Source organism: Felis catus, chromosome C1 (assembly GCF_018350175.1).
Source record: "Felis catus isolate Fca126 chromosome C1, F.catus_Fca126_mat1.0, whole genome shotgun sequence".
Lineage (NCBI taxonomy): Eukaryota > Metazoa > Chordata > Mammalia > Carnivora > Felidae > Felis > Felis catus.
The window spans coordinates 138,505,192-138,523,409 of NC_058375.1; the positions used below are offsets into that span (position 1 = coordinate 138,505,192).

The following is an 18,218-nucleotide window of genomic DNA, read 5'->3' on the forward strand; positions in this document are numbered from 1 at the left end:
ATAGAAAGACTAATCACAAGGGTCTCCTTTTGGTTGTTTTGTTTTTCAAGATTAAAAAAATAGAAATTATGTAATTGGGCCTAAATGTTTATGTAGCTTAGAAGTGACTTATTGCAACATTTTGACTAGTGTTTATAAAAAATCGTTCAATTTATTTACTTTCATTGAAGGATCCAAAAAATTTGAAATTTAACTTCTTAGATGTATCTTATGATCAGATTTGGTTTTAGCTAAAATTACACGTTTTTATTATTCCTGTTTTTGCATCTGGTGTGTGTATATCTGACTAACACTGATGTTTTTCCTCTCAGAAAAGGCCCTCTAAATATTCCCTCGAGTTTAACTTCTCTGTGACCAGGAAGAACATCAAAGAAAAGTCAGAAATGGGGTGGGGAAGTGGGGGGGAGAGGCAGGGGGTTAGGGGCCCATAAGTGAGGCTAGAAAACGCAAAGATCTAAGAGAAATAGATCAACAGAGATCAGAGATTTGAAAAGTAAGTCTCAGGGATATTAGCCATGCTGCTTGGTTAAGTTGGCCAAACTACAGGCTCTGAACTAATCAAGCACTTCCCCTGTTCTGTTCCTGACTATGGCTGTAACAACCTGCCCCACCCCTAGTGACATTATGGTGCTAACAAAACCAATATGCCCAACTCCTGTACAGGTGGACCCTTTACTTTCACTCTGTTTCACAGCCAAAAACCTCCTTACTCTCTCCAGTATATCACTATCATCCCTGTGCACACCTTATCAAAGTCTTTATCACTCTACAGTTTAATTATAGGATGTAGTGGCTCAGAATATGAGTTCTGGAGTCAGACTTCCTGTTGAGGTCCTTCCTTCACTGCTTTATACTACTGTGACCTTGGACAAGTTACTTTCTTCATCCATAAAAGATGGTTTATGAACAGCTTTCTTTCTCTCTCTTTCTTTTTTTTTTTTTAGCTGATCATTATTTGTAACTCTACTTATGTCTGGAGAATCTTTCCCTTTAGGAATCTTGATGCAGGGCAGAGACAGCTTCTGTATGGAAACTGGCAATGTGGGACATTCATCATCCCAGGCTACCTTGCAACTAATGTAGTCACATGGTCAAACCTAGCCAATCAGACTCATCTACTCAAGACTTTGATTCAAAGAAGCAGGGCTGGCAGAGAATCATTCCAAGGCTGGGTGGGGACATCAGAGTTGTCAAAATCAGCAACTCAAGTTGGGGCATCTGGAGTTTAGTGGTGTCAGTTCCGAGACGTAATTTTGACTGAGGTAAAAAGTAGTTGCTTAACAGAAATATATTAAGACTAGAAGCAAAACAGAAATAGGGCAAGAGAAACAGAAATGATCAAATCAGTCCTCTATTTTAAAACCTTTAAAAAGTTCTATCCTATAGAATAATATGCAAATTGTTAGCTTGACCATAAATTTTGTCAGAATTTGGTCAAGCAAAACTTTCAAACTGAAATCCTGGGACTAGATCCATACAGCTTAGTCACAAACCACAACAGACTCCTCTCCAGGTTGCAAACATTGTCATTCACATACGCACCTTTGCTACCTACTTCTACTTACTCTTAATAGCCCTTCTCAAAAATACCTTCCTTTTCTAACTCCTTTACCAAGGTAGAATTAATTGCTCCCTTCCTCAGTATTCCCCTAGTCCTCTATAAGTGCCTAATGAAAGCATTTACAATAAATTGGGATTTGCATGCCTGCCCCAGAGCAAATTAGTTTTCAAATTTTCTTATTCCTAGAAGCTAGCACATTGCCAGTCAGTTGATAGGTACTCAACGAATAACTAAGTCTAAGTATGAAGGGCAAAAATCTAGTTTGGAAAGAAACCAACAAGAAAAAAAAAAAACTTTAATAATTAGGCATACTTTGGTCCTAGTCAGGAAATACATTTGTGTCTAGAAGGTCTATATAGAAAAAGCAAACAATTGTGATTTTTTTTTTGCACAGAGCTTGCTGGTGGGGGAACCACATAAATTCAGGCATCTAACTAGAAGCAGAATTAAGTGAATGGATCCTGACATTCCAATAAACATTTTTCTCCAACAAACACATGATCAATGCTCCTCAGGCCAAAAAGAAGTATGTTAAGACAGGAGGCAAGACTAAGTGAAATTTAAGACATGCTTATTTGTTTTACTTTTCTACTTTAGTTTGTAAGCATGGGAATTTTTTGTGGAGGAGTTCTGAAGATATTTGGCAATACATAATGCAAACTAGGATGTAGGGCAGTTGAAAAAGAAAGACCCTAGTATGTATGGGTGAAGCTAGCATCCATGTAGAAACTCTTGTCCAAAGCATTCATTGCCTTCAAGTCTTCAAATCCATAGACTTCTCCATTTCTCTATTCATTAAGACCCTGGTGTCCTTACTTCCTTCCTTACCCACATCAAAATCATTGATCTATCATTAAAATTACTCCTTGGCAAATGCCTGCAAATCCCCCACCCCTTCAATAACCCCTGCCTAGAAAAATCCCAACTCTGCTAACTCTGACATTTTAGCAGAACTCACTCTTAATCTACCACCCTTCCCACCTTCTCGGAGGGGCTGCTCCATCATTAATCCCTCTCATCCTCAAACACCTCCTCTTTCCTTCTGATTCCTATCAGTACTCAAAGATGCTCTAGTATCTCCCATCTTCTAAAAAGTCCGCCCTTGACCTGTAACCCTCACCAGAGACCACACCCCTCTCTGCTTCTTTTCACAGCCTATCTTTCCCTAAAACATTTTCTATACATTCTATATCCACTTCCCTACTGCCCATTTACTATAATCTAAATGCTGCCTCTACTTCCAAAGTTATTCTTACTAAATCCACCAACGACCTCTAAATTATTAGGTTCTCATCTTACTAAACTGCTAACCACATTCAACCAAAATGGCCTCCCTCTTCTTGTTGAAATGGTCTCTTTGATCCCTTCTAGGACACCATGTTATCTTAAATGTTTTCTTATTTCTCTTACTTGTACCTTCTTAGGCTTATTAAACAACAAGACCTCCTCTATGTGACCTTTAGATTTTAGAGTTCTTCAGCTCTCCATCCTGGAGCTTCTTCCTTTCTTAGTATATGCTATTTATCAGTAAAATAAATATACATTCACATGGCTTTAAGTGGCATCTATGTACCAATTAATTTTCAACTTGCATCTCTAAACAAAGACCCTTTTATCTAATGAATTCTTTAACATCACCACTGTAAAGTCTCAAATATATTTCAAACATAACATATTAAAATTAAATTTGATTTCTCCATCCAATTTGTTTCAACTCCAGCCTTCCCTATTTCAGCAAATGGCATCTTTTCCACACACTTAATTGCAGTAGCCAAAAATCTGGAAGTCACACTTGTCACTTCTTTCTTTCTCATCCCCTCCTGCAAGGCATTTCCAAGTCCTATCTGCTTTACCTGAATCCACTAACTCCAGTCCATCTTCATGCTATCCCTGGAGTCCAAGCTGCTGTGATCTTGTCTTGGGCTAAAGCAGCAATATTCCATTTCCCATTCTTGCCTCCTCCTCCAACTGATTTTCCACACAATAGCCAAAGTGGTATTGTCTACTTAAATTCGATTGTATAATTCCCTTGCTTAAATTCTTGCAATGGCTTATTATCCAAAGTCCTTAAAAAAGACCACATACCTTGCATGATCTGGCCACTCCCAGTCGCCAGTAGCTCTGGCCTAAGCCCATCACCCTTACTCCCACACCCATACCATGCACACCACACTCCAGCCACACTAGTCACCTTTTCCTTCCCCACATGCTCCCAGTTCTTCCCCCCTCCAGAACCTTCATCCTTGTGCTTCCATCTGGCTGGAACAATCTTCTCTCCAACTCACTTCTCAGCTAATTGTTACTTGTACTTCAAATCATCTTCATGTCATTCTCAGAAAGACAAACTAACTTCCCAAACTAACATCAATTATAATTATCTTCAAAGACTGTACTTTAATTTTCCACTGAAGTTCTTACAACAAATTGAAATTATATAATTTTTCATTTGACTAGCGTCTTTTTCTCAAGTAGATCATAAGTTCTCTGAGGATAGAAATTTGTTCACTTTGTTCACTGCTATGTTTTCAGCATGTATATCTGGCCCACTGATAAGCATTTGTTGATGGATGGGAAATGATCATTTTTTATAAAGCTGCATTTGGCTGTCCCCATCTGAATTAGGAGGGTAGGAAGTTGTTGATGTCCAAATAGGGCAAAAATGACTACACAACATTAAGTCACAGAAGGACAACACACAGAGCAAGGGGTATGGCCAAGATACTGTGGAATAAAACCCCAGCTCGTTCTCTGAATGACTGGCTTAGAAACAAGGGGTCAAAATGTAAGATTAAAGCTGATTAAAGTTACACATTCTATTATATGGAATTGCAACTATTCATTTAATTTCTGCATCTCTTGCCTCTCTTCCTATTGTTCATGAACTTAAAGATTCTATTAAACCACCAGACTTAAAGCTTTAAGTGAATGTACAAAAGTACATGGTTTTGCACAGTTTGCACAAAAGTATTAAGTTTACTGCCTCATTTCGCTGAGCTGTACGCTGGTTCCTCTGTCCAGGGGTGCAAACTGGAACATTTTGCATTTGATTTTATGACTCATCTTGTTACAGACATAAAATAATGAGGCTGAAAGAGATGCTACATGGATGGGCGGGGGGGGGGGGGGGGCGGGGTGGTGGTGGGAGAAGCTGAGAGCTCTGAATAACATTCTTGTAGACTCTCCAATAAAATGAAATAATAAACAAATCTCATACCACACTTGGTCCAGTCTAGATCTAGTGATTAAAATGTTACATTCCAGAAATCCTGTCAATGATCATGGGAATTACATGAATCAATAATCAAAAGAGTGTTCAACCCACCATTGCTTCCCCCAAAGACTAGAGGTCAGAACCTAAAAATCATAAAATGTTTATTTCATTTTCTTCTTTTGTTTCCAGAAATTTTCTCATTCTGAAGTTTAAACACTGTGTTAAATGTTCCTCCTTTAGCCTCATTGGGTCTTTCCTAACTAAGCATAATTTTTTCATCTTCTGCAGAATACTCAAACCAAATAAATTTAGAATGAAGTGGATATTAATTCCTTAGCCACACTGGTGACTAAATCTAAATTTATATTATAGCCTTCAAAATACACCTTAAATATACTGTCTTTCTTGCTAAATGGGAGGTCAAATACCATTCCATTCAAGCACCTAGCTTAACAAGATTTGGCTCTTTTTCTAAAGGGTAATAAAACTTAAATCAATCAGCATATTCAATATAAGATTTGGTAATGAGGGTTGTTAAGCAAGAAAAATTGAGTTTCAAATTTTGCTATTCTTAAAGCTTTCTGGATCTTTAACGATTTGAGGTTTTGCTTTGCCTTTGGTCATTTGTGAATGTTAATCATAGTCATAAAGTATAGTCATAAGATAGCAGGTACAGGAGATTAAACGGATTTTTCACTAATCTCAGGTCATGAAATGAAAGATGGTTTCTTGAGCAAAGCACCAGTAGGTATTTCATTGGCATTTCCTTTTTTCTCCTAAAGATCGATTATACAAAAATTACCATCAATTAAAAATTCTGCTAAATTAAGACCTTTGTGTTTTAAGAACAAACAAAATGTTCCTGGGTAAAATCCTGTAGAGCTAGGGAACTTCTAATACAGTAATCTTTTGCTGCCTTAGAACCAGTGCAAGAGCTCACAAGCAGTTTCTTCTCTTAGAATTCAGTAGCAAAGATGTAGTTGTTAGAAGAGTGGGCTTCAGATTCAGAAAATAACAAAAGCTATTTTTTCCCTTTTCTTCTTTTTTTTTTTTAAATATAATTTATTGTCAAATTGGCTAACATACAGTGTGAAAGTGTACTCTTGGTTTTGGGGGTAGATTCCCGTGGATCATTACATATAATACCCAGTGCTCATCCCAACAAGTGCTCTCCTTGATGCCCATCCCAAATTTTCCCCTCTCCTCCAACCCCCATCCACCCTGTTTGTTCTCTGTATTTAAGAGTCTCTTATGGTTTGTTTCCCTCCCTCTCTGTTTGTAACTATTTTTTCCCCTTCCTTTCCCTCATGGTCTTCAATAACAGAAGCTATTTGCTCAGACCACCACGATGTCTGTCCACTGAGTCAAGGAGCCTCTGTGAAGTATTTTACCATAATCACTTTAACATTGTAATAAATGAATATGCAGCTTGAGAAACCACACATTTTCACAATTAAGCCCAAATAAACCTGGACCCAAATAAACATCATACATGTTTCCTTGTACCCGGTCTGCTTCCCCAATTTAGGCCACAAAACCTTATCTGAAAGGCTTATTTTCATTCTTGGAGTGGAGTGCATGAGAATGAGTGATTTTTTAAATCAGCAGAAGTGATGCAAAAAATAAAAATAAATTTAAAAGGAGACAGGCTATGGAAAGTAAAGTAAGCAACAGGAAAAATAATGACCATTTGAATCGGGCTTACTTTTGGGCCCAAATAACCTCCTACGCTCTGACAGACACAGACCAGCCATCTGAGAGCACAGTCGGGGAGGAGTCTGCTTTCCAAAGATCTTTGCGAAATGGATCTGCACTGCCTCACTGGTGACATTGCTCAACTTTTCACCTTGGAAGACCCAAGGAAGCTAGTGCCAAAGAGCCTCCCTGTGCTCTCTCCTCACATGGCAGACCCTGAAGCATTCTAGATCAGCTTTCAAGAGGCTCCTGAGAAGCTGAGGTCCAGTGATTCTCTCCATTCCTCTTGGCGTATGTCTGGGCTGTCAGGGAGTCAGAGCCACGGGAGCAAAATCTTGAGCCCTTAAACAACTACTCCATCTTTCCCAGCACTCAGGACCCAGTCAAAATCAGAACTGGCCTCTCATTTTAATATGATGAAATCACAGACTAGAAAGGATGTGTTACTTAAGCAATGTCACACCGCCAGTGGGGTCTTATATGGGGAGATGAAATGACAACTTGACCCTGGCCATCTCTTCTCCCTTTTCTTCTCCACAACCATCCCCCCAACCAAACTGGACGGCTGGAAGAAAGGCTGGCTCACGCAGCCTTGTATTTTGCTAGTTTATTTGTCGAAAACTTTTGTTGATATGACGTGAGTTGAGAAGGAGAAGAGCCGAGGAGGAAAGGCAACAGTCTGCAACATGATAAAATTTTATAGAAGTCACTTCTCCTTGTAAGATGGTCCAGCCACCAGCTCTCTGTTTCTCCATGTTTCCCAACCATTTTGGCAGAGTGTCATCTCTCCAGCCTCTAGAGTTACATATGGTGTAAGATCTCACTGTGTAAACTGACAGCGGAGCCACTCCAAGTTCTCCCCCATAGGAAGGGACTGGTAGGATCCCCCGTGTCAGAAAAACAGAAAGAATTTGTATTGCAAGTAGCAAAGTTTTCACCAGGAACAAAAGGTTCCTCTTTCTAAGTAAGGGTCCCGAATCATTTTGTGCATAAACCCCTTCTCAGTCAGGTAAAGTCTATAATGCCTTCTCACAACAACGTTTTTTTAAAGCAAAAGAAAAAAAAAACCCACACACACCAAAAAAACCCCAAAAAGAATACAAAGAAAACCAGTTATAGTTAAATACTAATATCAAAATGTTAAAAAAAATTGATATAACAACATAATCTTTATTAATGTATGAAATAGCAAGATCCATTTGCGGGTCTAATTATCATATTTTCAAAGTACTGTTGAATGTAAACAATATCTTATAGGATATAGGAAACAAACGCAATGTGATACAAAAATAGGTGTAGTTTCTATTCACGACTAAGTCACAGGTACCTTGAATACCACTGTAACTTGCTGCCCATATTCCTGATGAAGGAAAATGCTAAACTTCATTAGAATTTAGGGAAAATAAGGTTGTACTCTCTTTTCGATCCAAGTCCACAGACTTTCTGAATTCTATCCATGGACCCCAGGTGAAGAGCCCCTGCTCTAAAGAATCATTATGACTTACTGATGGCCATTTGCACTGCCTAATGAGTACATATCATGTACACTTGAGCATACTCAGTTTAACATTTCTTAATGTCATTACCTTTAAATTGAAGGTTATCCAGGAGCCAGTAGGAATTAGATTACTCTGCCATCACTTTCACTAGACCAATAGCTAATATATTCTCATTAGCTCAATTAGCTCAGAAGCATTATTTCCCAGAGTGAGATCATTGCACCAGCAAATATTGATTATTCACGTGGATTATAGCAGGTCTTAGGTGCAAGTCTGTCTGTCTCTGGGGTTGTAGACTCAGGCCAACATCGCAGTTGAGAATGTGGTGGTGAAGCACTGATTAAATGAGTTTAGGGGTCTCCATTTATCATAGGGAAGTAAAGAAGGATCCCCTACACAGGAACTGGGGACCATCCGTTGCCTGCCTCCATTTCAAGGAATTAGACAAAAACCACAATACTGACAGAAATTCACCTTGGTTCATGAAATTCACCTTGCCTTCTTTGTGTTTACTAATATTCTTATCCCATTCTGTTATTCCTGTCTCTAAGCTTCAGTAGATAATAAATGCGTTCTTCACTAAACACGATCTCTAAATCATTCTCTCTTTTTTATCTCTGCATGTTAGTTTCTGCTACATGACTATATTATAAGTCATGCATAAGGCAGAATACACACTTTACTTGCCAAAGCACTGAGCATAGCACTGGCACATTATAGAAATTTTTATACATGCTTGCCTATTGACCAGAAGTAAATGAAAAATATTGAAAAAAAAAACAGAAGCAAATGTATTAATTTCTTTGCTGACCACTCTTTGTTTTCATGGCTGTTGTGTTTCCAAAAAGAAGTAAATAAATACATCAGACACATCACAGGGAATTGGTGCATTGGGATGGTTTAGATAATAGTTGCCAAGGATGGATACCATTTTCTTCGGGGAAGCCATAGTAAAAATGTTATTTAGAATGTATGCATGTGATGGTACTTGGCAACAGCAGCATTGCTAAAGCCTAGTGTTCAATTACTCATTCATCATCCATTTATTAAACAAACCATGTAATGAGGGCTCACTGGGTATAAAAGAGGAAGAAAACTTGGTGCAGGCCTTTTAAAAATCAAAGCTTGAAAAGCTCACAATAATCCCATAAGATTTCCTCCATTCCTTCCTTCACTCCTACCCAAATTAGACGTGGAATCAATGAAACTTCTTCCTGTCATTGTCTCCCATTTCAGTTATGTGTTATTGTGTAACATAACCTTCTTCTCCAAATCATGTTGCTGCCAAATGAATCTTAATTAAATAATTATAACATGATTTAATAGTAAATAGATGATAACTCAAATGTTCAACATTAAGGAAATGGTTGAGAAAGAAAGGATTTCTACAAAATATGGTACAACCAATTAAAAACTATTCGTGAAGAGTTTTAATAATGTGGGGAATTAGTGTTATTATGGTAGGTACAAAAACTGAAAACAAGTTGTATACACATTGTAATCCCAACCATATAAACATGCACAAAGAAATACAACTGGACAGAAATAGCAAAATATTAACCATTGAGTATGACTATTAGTGACTATAGAAATTTTTGAAATGTAGACATTTATAAAGAATGAGAATGTACAACTCTTATACATCTTTAGGTCCACTATTTCCTTTTATCAACCCAAAAAGAATTCCCAAACTACAAATCTGATTTTGCAAATCATAATCCTGGCTCATAATCCTTTAGTGCCTTCCTATGACTTAGTGAACAGAGGCCCATTCACTTAGACTAGACTAGTCTTCACAGGCCTCTACAAGCTGATGCCCCTCCTTTACAGCAGTTTCTTTCACTACTTCTTTACAGATGATATTTCATATTCTGGAATGTCACCCCCAAGCTCTCCAGTCTGAACTTTTGCTCAGGCTGTTGCTTCTCTTCAGAGCTAGATTAGGGAGAGGGCCAGATGGCAACTATTCCAGTAGTGCTCAAGAATGTAGCGAAATGGAGCAAACTGTGTTTACTAGGACTCCATTCAGAAACAGCACTGTAGGTGTTAAGAAGGAATAATTTAATAAAGCCACTTGGGCTTGGGGAGGATTGGCAGGGGTAAGTGTGAATAACCACAGATGGCAGGTGGCTATACTGCCTTCCAGAGGGAGTGGATCCAGGTAACCACAGAGCTTTTCCCCTCCTAAATAGGGTATACAAGCTGGGGACCAGAACTAAATCACTTGAGGCAGTAGAGAAGAGGCTTCTGTGGGTCTTATTTTCCACTAAACAAATGCTGAACAGATATTTTTAAACCATCAGTTAGAAGGACTACCAAGCCATAAACCTGGTCATGAAGCTGACACCTTTGTTCTGCTTCTCCTGTAAGGCTCTCAGCTCCCTCCTGAGAGGGAGCTCTCCCTCTATTATCAACCTCTCCCACCCACCGCCATCTGAACACTGCCATTCTTGGAACCCTTCTTGCTCTTGGTTGACATGGCACTTCTCATTCCATTTTTTTTAAGGATATTTGAGGATGTTCCTTACCTCCTTCATTAGATTAAAAACTTCTTATTTATTTTTAACTGCACTTAGCAGACTACTCAACACATATTAAACAAATGAATGACTGAATAAACTGTCAGGATGCTAAGCCTAGAAGACAGAGATTCATTAAGAATAAGAAGAGATCCAAATATATTACAAAAGGTGATTCATTTGGACCACTATGACTTAGGACGTGTGAAAAAGGGCAGAGTTGCTAAAGACTCTACCTTGGTGTGGCCCTAAGCTAGAGAAATAAACCCCACAGCATCCAGGGCCCATCTCAGAGCACACTTCCGTGTCGCTGTCTGACAGCTGACTATATATAAGCAGTCCTATATCTTTCGTGAGGAAATGTCATTGAAATGTGAATAATCTGAAGCTCCACTGGAATCCCCTTAGTAATTTCACCTAGATGAGCAGCTCTCCAGCCTAATGTCACATTGAGTTCTTTGGGTAGAGGTAGAGCTGGACAAACGCTAAGAACAGTGTGCTATAAATAGAAGACTGCCTCACACATTCTAATAACAATAACCACCACTGAACTATTTAGCCATCGCCTGCTATATTTCACACTCCTCGTATTTCCCGACTCATTTGCAAGAGTCAAGACTCTGCCGTGAATCACAACGGTGTTGCTGGGCTTAATCCACTCTTCCAGAATTAACCTCCAAACTCAGCAGAAAATCACAAGTCCCACAGTAAGTAAACTGGATCTCACACAGGTAAACTGGCCCATCTATCTCACTTTTCAATCTCCCCTGGGAAGCTGTTCCCAAACACATGCCAAGCCAGCTCTTATCACAATCTTTCCACAACAGCTACAGTGCTCTCTCTAGCCATGGCTGCCAAAACTCAGTGTTATCACTTCCTATAGCTTGTTTGATAGGAACGTCATTTGTATGGGCTCTGGCTATCCAGTTAGGCTGGGATATTCTTAAGGTCCTGGTCAGATCTTCCCTTCTCCTCTCCAACCAGAGCTCTGCAAGAATAACCGCATGAAAGACTTAAATACTAATTTATTGTGTCATTTGTTTTCAATTTTGTGAGGCTCCCACTAAAAATCCTACTTTTAAGGCAGTTCAGAAACAAAGAAAAAACAAAGTACCATCCAAAGAAGATGCTTGTAATACATTAGGTTACATGCTGCCTATTAACTACAATTTATACATCTTAAGTTTGTTTTATCTGTGTCTAATAGGTCAGTCTAACTTTCACAGTCCTGGTGAAAAATATCTAAATGGACTGTTTAGAGGGACTGGATGAAGTCAGTATTTTCAGGTCTGCTGAAGTGAATAAAGTGAATATTCTGCTAGCTAAAAATCTTCCTTCACTAAGCACCAGAAGTCAGCCTTTTATGAACCTAATTAGGTATTGGGATTGATAGGCGTTCTGAAGAAATTCACGGTTCTCATGCCTCTTTCCTACCACAACAAGCTGCCACGGAACTAGAAGCTGCTCTAACCACATTTATGTCTTTGAGTAAAGGCAGTGGGTTTCCCAGAAGCCCCAGAACTGGATGTTTGAATGTCCCCTACAATATCCTGAACACTGCAGTAAAAGAAGCAGGCTGCCTCTTGACTCATTTCATCCTCTTTGAGACATTTCCAGTTAAAAGCAATAATTTCTTGAGATATCATAGCAAAATAAACACCCAAATTCCTATCAGTTATAATTTTCATTTTGATATTTTATCTGTTTTTCATTATTATAAAAGAAAGTAATTACAGATAAAGTTGAAGTCCCTCACCATTGGCCAGCCTATATCGCCTTCCCCAGAAGAATGTAGTGTGATAAATTCCTAAGTTTCCTAAACTTCTGATAGTTTTTTAACCTTCACTTGAATAATATGGATTTGCTAATCCTCAACTATTTTTGACCTAAAGAATGCAATTTCACATCATTCAACTTAACACATAGATATTTTGTGAGTGTGGCTTTTATAATGTACATAAATGATACTGTACCATATATATCTCCCTGTTGCTGTTTTCACTCAGCATTATGTTTTAAAGACCTCTAAATACATTTGGAGAGTTAGCACATTCACTTTAACAATTATATGGGATCCAGGTATATAATGGTGCTGCTTTGAATTAGTTTGTTTGCTATTACAAAAAAAGGCCAACAGTAGGCCTCTGTGCCCATGCCATCCTTGAGTACAACAGTGAAAGATTCTCAAAAACATATAATAAAAAGTAGAATTGCCTGATTATAAAATGCATTTTCAATCAAACAAGAGATTGTCAATTATCTATCCCCAGTGATTATATCACTCAAACTTCCACCAGCAATAAATGAGAGTTCTTACACTCGCATTACACTCTCACCAACTTGATACTATCAGATTGTTTTAATTTTGCCAATGTGAGGGGTAGGAAATCATTTCTATCTGGTACTTTAACTTACTTTTGTTTTAATTACTAGTGGGATTGTGACAGCTCCAATTTCAGATAGTACTTCCTATCTTGAACTAAAATGTACAATTTATACCCATTTATTTTCCTATGTCAGTAATTCTCAAGCTTCTGTCCTTGGAACCCCTTTATAATCTTTCAAAATTTGGGGGTGCCCAGAGAGCTTTTGTGCTTGTGAGTTCTAATATTAATACTTACTATATTTGAAATGTTTACAGAGAATTACCTAAATATTTAGTAATAAGTATAAAAATAATAAACCAATTATACATTAACATATATAAAATATTTTATTAAAAATAACCACACTGTCTTAAAACAAAAAATTTAGTGAGCAGAGTGACATTATTTTGTATCTTGGCAAATAACCTTAATGTCTCTGACTTAATAGAAGACAGCTGGATTCTCATACCTGCTTCCATACAATCTGTTGTGATATGTTGATTGGAGCGTAAGAAGGAAATCTTGGAAGTACTTGGAAAAGGGATGAGATTTTTGATATCTTTTTCAGGTAACTGGAAATTTTTTTTTTAATTTTATTTTTTATTTTTTAAAATTTACAACCAAATTAGTTAGCATATAGTGCAACAATGATTTCAGGAGTAGATTCCTTGGTGCCCCTTACCCATTTAGCCCACCCCCCCCCACAACCCGTCCAGTAACCCTCAGTTTGTTCTCCATATTTATGAGTCTCTTCTGTTTTGTCCCCCTCCCTGATTTTATATTATTTTTGTTTCCCTTCCCTTATGTTCATCTGTTTTGTTTCTTAAAGTCCTCATATGAGTGAAGTCATAGGATTTTTGTCTTTCTCTGACTAATTTCACTTAGCCTAATACCCAAAACTCAATTCATGATAGTGTCTTACAGGTTAGCTGCAATATAGAATCTGAAACAGTATCAATGGCCATTTTGTCTTCTGCTGCATTAAAATCCATTGATCTATCTTAACGCTTTAAATGGATCTTTGATCCATGAATGATTTTGTGACAGCATGCATTGGTTATCTAGAAAATACTAATTCACTAGGTTATCAGATCTTCTAAATGTTGACACATTTCATTATAGAACATCAAAAAGTCGTATTAGTGATATTGCTACTAATCTTGTCAGAGGAATCTTTAAGGATTAGGAAGCTGTCAAGCTCATGATGGGAGATTTAAGTTTTCCAAAATTCAAATTTCCACTTGAAAGCTTGAATTTTATCATTGGCAACACATGCTCAGGTTTCTGTGGATTGATAGGTTCATTTTGTTCACTTTTAGGAAAATGTGTACCAAATACCCAAGTCTGCATCACCATAGGTTATCATTCTTTCAAATTAAAATATCATCCTATGATAAAAAGTAGCCAATACAGTTTACGACTAAAACAACTGTACAATTGCTTTTTCCTCAGAGCAATTGTTGTAAGTGGATACACAGAAGAATTACTTTATGCATTCTTCCCATTCCATCACGCAGAATATTTAAAAAAAAATATGAAATTTCAAACCTTGGATACACAAAGTTAATCATTTCTACTGTTGCATCAAGGCGATTTTTAAAAGAAGTTATTTATACATCACATGAATGGTAGTAAAGAATACAATGACTATTAGTACAGTTTGGTGCACTGCTTTCTTTTTGGCTAAAGTGCCAGCAGTTTCACTACCATTGTTTTTGCACCACAAGTGCCCACACAGTTAATAGGCAAAAAAGTAATTTAATATTATAAAAAAAAAATAGTTTTGACCTCACACGGGCCCTGAAAGGATCTCAGGGAACCCAGAGATTCACAGATCACACTTTGAGAACCATTGTCCTATGTTGTATGCCCTTTGGGACCATTTGCCAGTTATCACGTTATTGCCTCTCAATTCCAAATTTACCCCTCACTGACTGCTCTGTAAATGAAGATGAGCCCTGTGAATATTTTCCTCTGTCAGCAGGCATGATGTTAAGCTCTGTCAGCAGAAAGTGCTGGAGAGACACTGTGTGAGGAAGGGAGCTTCCTTCCTGATTTCAGATCCAGCACGCATGGCTTCTCCAACACCCAGACCCTGCAGCATAAACAGCTTCTCCAGCATCCAGATCCTATGTGCAGAAAGGCCAGCATCAGTCAGTGGCCGACAGCTTACCCCAGCACCCTCCTTGGGTGGTTTCACAGCAGAAAGTCTCCAGCAAGACTCCTTCCTGTGAGGCTTTCCTTGGCATTCCAGAAGTTAGGCCTCTGTAACATTCCAAAGGACAGATTTTCAGCAAGTTATACCATCAAGGTACCACAACAAATATCCAATGAGCCACAGCCATGCCCTCCAGCAAGATCTGGATCTCAGCCCTGGGGGCACTTTTCCTCTGGTGCTCTAGCTAAGCCCCAGGTAGTTCATGCTCCTTATATGTGTTTTTTCTATATTCTCTAGCATTCTTTAGTTTTCTAATTCCTCAAAACTCCAATCCTCTTGCTATAGCTAATAACTCTTTATATGTAACTTTCCTTGTTCAAACAACTACATGGTGTACATCTTCATACTGGATCCTGACTGATATGGACCATATAGAACATAATTTTCCCATTTCTAAAATATCAACTTTGATAATTATTATTAGAGATGTTCTCATCTGTAGAAAGAAACCCTAAACAATGAAACTTGGGTAATTTTAGAGAAGAAAATAGGAGATACAGGAAAATTTTTAAAAAGTCCATGGCATACAGTTTGAAATGGAGAGGATATGAATGAGGGTTAATGAATATGCCCTCAGGAAATTCAGGCAATTTGAGGGATCCAATCAGCCAGAAAGGGAGTTTATCTATTGGGGTGAACCATTTCATGTTTACCTTGTGTATTAGTTTTCTATTGCTGCAATGTATTACCGCAAGGTTAGTGACTGAAAACAATAAAAAACTATGACCTTACTCTTCTGGAAGTCACAGGTCCAAAATGGGTCTCACTGCACTCAAGTCAACATGTTGACAGGGCTATACTCCTCTCTGGAAGCTGTAAGGGAGAATCCATTTCCTTGCCTTTTCTAGCTTCTGAAGACCACTCATATTCCTTGGTTTGTGGCCCCTTCCTTCATCTTCAAAGCCAGCAATGGAGGGTTATGTCCTCATGTCACATCTCTCTGACCTTCTCTTTTGCCTCCCTCTTTTGCTCCTAAAGACGTTTGTGATCACAAGGGACCACTCAATAAAACAGAATAATGTCCTTATTATAAGGTTAGCTGATTAACAACCTTAATTCCCCTTTGTCAAGTAAGGTAGCATATTTACAGGTTCCAAGGATTATAATGTGGACATCTTTGAGATATCATTATATTGCCTATCACACCTTAGTGTAGGATGTCTTCTGGAGTTTAGTCAGGCTTAACAGAAGGAATGTTGAAGAAAAAAAAATAATGATATCAAAGAAAGTCACCATTTTTGAAGACATAAGTTTTTTATGAGACTGTGTTGTGTTTTGTTTTTGTTAAGTACATTTATGACTATAGCGCCAGCTTTTACTTTCAATGAGGTTAAAATTTAACATAGAAAAATAAAACAGTCAGAGGGGTTGTTCAAGATGGTGGCGTAGGAAGATCCTGAACTCACCTCCTCCCACAGACACAACAAATTCACAACTACATATGGAACAATTTCCTCTGAAAAAGACCTGAAAATCTATGAACACAGCCTCCACAAGAAAGGATAAAAGCTCAGCATCACAACAGGTAGGAGAAGCAGAGACACAGTCCCACGAAAACACACACACACACACACACACACACACAAACACACACACACACAAAGACACACCAGGCTCTGTGATCCACAGCTGGGAAGGATCTGAAAAATATGGGGTTTTTCCTGAGATGTGAAGGGTCTATGCTCCACATCAAGCATCCCAACACCTAGATCCTACATAGGAGACAAGACACCAAAACATCTGCCTTTGAAAACCAATGAGGATGTCCAGGAAAACCGTAGAACTGTAGGGAACAAGAATCCCCTCTTAAGGGGCTCACACACAGATTCACTCACCCCAGGCCCCAGCACAAAAGCAGCAGATTGAAAAATGCCTAGACCATATGTGAAGGACACACACTAATCTTGATGTGTCTGCCAGAGAGGCAGGAACTTGTTGAGACGCCTTCCAGGGACAGAGACACTAACGGGGGCCATTTTTACGATCTCATTCTAACTTGCTGGTGCCAGTGCTGGTGGGCACCATTTTGGAACTCTTCTTCTAGCTTGCTATTATGAAAAGATCCACCTTGCCAAGGATCCACCCCATGCCATAACAGTGCATAGTGGCTGGGCCAAATGACAGCCTCACCCATGCCAGCACCACAGCTGTGGCCCCATGGCAGCAAGCAGGCACACAAAACTCACATAGGCAACACCCCTCGAACACCTGGCCCAGGTAGGGAGGGATAGCACACCTGAGCCCTGTGCAACAACATCCGAATTGCAAGCACAACAGTTAGAGATATAGCTTTCAAGTCCATACTGCTTTAGCTACTACTTCACTATCCCAGTAGGAGGAAGGAACAGCTTACACAATGACAGACTGTCACAACTCAGCCAAATAGACAAACCAAGAAACAAACTCTTAAGAGAATAAACTGATGGTTACCAGAGAGGAGGGAATAATAGGGGGTTGTGTTAAATAGGTGATGAGGATTAAGGAGTGCAGTTGTCATGATGAGCACCAGATGATGTATGAAATTGTTGAATCACTATAGTGTACACTTGAAGCTGATATAATACCGTAAGTGTGTGTTAACTGACTGAATTAAAATAAAAACTTTATTTAAAAAGCCATTATACTTTAAGCTCCCAGTTTATAATAGCCCTCTTTACTTCCTTCTTTGTTTTCTAAAAAAAAAACAAAAAAAACCCAAAAAACTCTCTTTTGTTCTCTGGACTTGCCAATGCTTTTACAGTAGCTTCCTTGTCCCAGATTACAATTCTTTGCTATTTCCTATTAAATCCACTTTTGTTGGAAAAATAACTGCCTTTTTTATTTTTAAGATTAACATCCTGAAAGGAAAATGCTTCCAACCACAAATTTTCTACATGGCAAGGTTATCATTCAGAATTTAAAAGGTGATAGTTTCTCAAAAATCACAAAAACTATAGTTCAGCACCATTAAACCAGCCTTATAAGAAATTGTAAACTGATTTCTTCAGACTGAAGAGAAATTAATTAATGACAAGTAAACACATGAAGGTAAAAATCTGACTGGAAAAGGTAAATATATAAAAAAGGTAGTGGATCAATCACTTATGAAGCAAATGTAATATAAAGGTTAAAAAAATAATTATAGCAAAATTAACTAAAACTTCAATAAT

At 38.2% G+C, this 18,218-nt stretch overlaps 1 long non-coding RNA gene across 5 annotated transcripts in view; it reads right to left on the reverse strand.

The window, feature by feature from the left end:
- The window catches only part of LOC109502683, a 200,189-nt gene that overhangs the window by 72,310 nt on the left and 109,661 nt on the right, over window positions 1-18,218 (reverse strand). For all 5 annotated transcript variants that reach the window (XR_002744798.2, XR_006583194.1, XR_006583193.1 and 2 more), the window contains one exon: window positions 15,025-15,116. This is a non-coding gene — a long non-coding RNA (uncharacterized LOC109502683). The remainder of the gene's footprint in view (window positions 1-15,024; window positions 15,117-18,218) is intronic.